A 2,243-nucleotide genomic window follows, 5' to 3' on the forward strand; every position below is an offset into this window, starting at 1 on the left:
TCAGCAAAATATTCTAAAAGAGTCCAGTAATCCAAAATATTATTGGGTCTTCCACTTGACTGGCAATGTCAGAAATTGTTGACGTAAGTCCCCTACAGCTCCATATAACAAAATGACTTTACTTCTTATACTTCGTTTTTATACTTTTCTGCTGGTTGGTTAAGACCAAGATTAAGCAAGAGCTATGCAACAAGAGTTGTAGCCTTTGGATCTGATAAAGTCAGTCAAATCTCAGGATTTATCTTGAGATCCTGTACCTCAGATTGTAGATCATTTGTTGGTGTCAGCCATGTGGAGGAGTCACAGCCATTGCTTGGCCAATGTGCTCCCCATGAAAGCCTGAGAGAATGTTTTCTCTCCATGTGACTATCCTTTGGCACATTATACATCATTGATCACTTTTATCTTTGGCCCCATAATAGCTTTACCAATTTAAATTTTCTCTAAGAAAGTACAACAATTCCACCAAGAATGGATCTATTTTTCCCCATGTGCTTGCCAATACTTACCATTTATTTAATAATAACCAGCTGAACAGGTGTGAGTTGATCCCTTATTCCATCAAAATTTTCACTGATACCTCACACTCTATCACCTTGTTGACAACACTTTGTATCTATAATTCTATTTTTATAATCTTGGTTTCATTCACACACACACGCATATATTTATTACAGATACAGTCTCAAGGATGCAAAGAACACTCAACCTCAAAACTTTACAGGTTTTATCTAAAGTATTCAAGTAACTGTTTCCTAATACAATATAATTGTAGTGTAGAAACATGCTTAAGATACATTGCTAGTAGAGAGGAGTGATCATTTCTCCTGGAGGATGAAAAAAAATCTCATAAACAAAATAAGACACTAGGTTTTGGCAGATAGATAAAAAAAGATTTATCCATGAGGAAAGGTATATAAACGGCATTCCAAAGAAAGTGCCCAGTGGTAGGAGACCATTAAGAGAGTTTGCAAATATAAATAAATTAAACAACAAAATAACGTTCAGGCTTTAAGTGTAGGGGAATTTGATCAGGAGAAAGGGAGAAAAAAGAAAGTAAGGAAGAAGAAAATGTGATCAGAATTATTCTTTTGAGTTTTTTTTTCCAGATTGAACTCAGGCCTTTGCCCTTGCCAGGGAAGCACTTATTTCACTGAACCATTCCTCCCCTGTGACCAGAATTATTAATATAGGTTTTATGTATGTACAAACTCCCCAAAATGAATGTAATTTTTTTTTTTGTACCAGGGCTTGAACTCAGGACCTTGTGCTTGCCAGGCAAGCACTTATTGCACTGAGACATCTCCCTGGTCCATATTAAGTATTGCAAAAATATATCATAGAGATAAGATGCTTATGAGAAGGAGCGAGAGAGACAGAGACAAGGTCAGAGGCAGACAGAGAAAGAGATGGAGATGGGATAGAGACATAGACTGAAACAGAGATGGAGATGGAGACAGAGATGGAGACAGAGACAATGTTACTCTGCTGCCTTTGAACACAAAGGAAGGGTCATGAGTCTTGAAATGAGGGCACCTTCTAGAAACCAGAAAGAGAAACAAATTTTCTCCAGGAAGGAGGAAACAATGTCTGAAATGAAATAATCTCTTAATTTTAGCTATCTAAAATTAGACCTTTCTCATCTCCAGAACACTAGGATGATAAATTTTTGTTTAAAAAAGTACAGAAAATTTCAAGCATTTTGAGATTTATGTAGAATAAACTACAGAGAGTTTCATAGGGATAAAAATCTAGTGATATTTGTGTAATCATTTGATGGAGTATCTACTAAGATTGCTGTAATTGTTACTATAGGTATTAGAGAGTGACATTTTCTGAGTAGAGCAGTGACATGCTTCAACTTATACTAAAATCTGAGGTAGAGGATGAAAATGGCTAAGACAAGTCAGAGTGTTCAGGAGAGAGCTAGAAAAATGAATATTTTTCACATTGCAATGTCAGCATTCTCGTTTTACATGAATTTGAGAAATAACTGAGTTTGGGTCCCAGATTCACTACTTGCACTTTTGGTACATTTTTTCCATAGGTGTACACTGAAATAAGATCCAATGTTTTAATCCCATTCTTAGGCCTTTTATTTGTTGTCTTGTGCATTGTAGTAATGTGCCATGATATTTCCATTCATCTCAAAGTTCAACTGATAGATCTTTCATTTCTTTAGGCAGGACTATGAATTGATAACTTTAAATCTATTTTTTTTAAATTTTTCATCATTCACAGTC

This window comes from Octodon degus, unplaced genomic scaffold, assembly GCF_000260255.1.
Source record: "Octodon degus isolate 3935 unplaced genomic scaffold, OctDeg1.0 scaffold00378, whole genome shotgun sequence".
Classification (NCBI taxonomy): Eukaryota; Metazoa; Chordata; class Mammalia; order Rodentia; family Octodontidae; genus Octodon; species Octodon degus.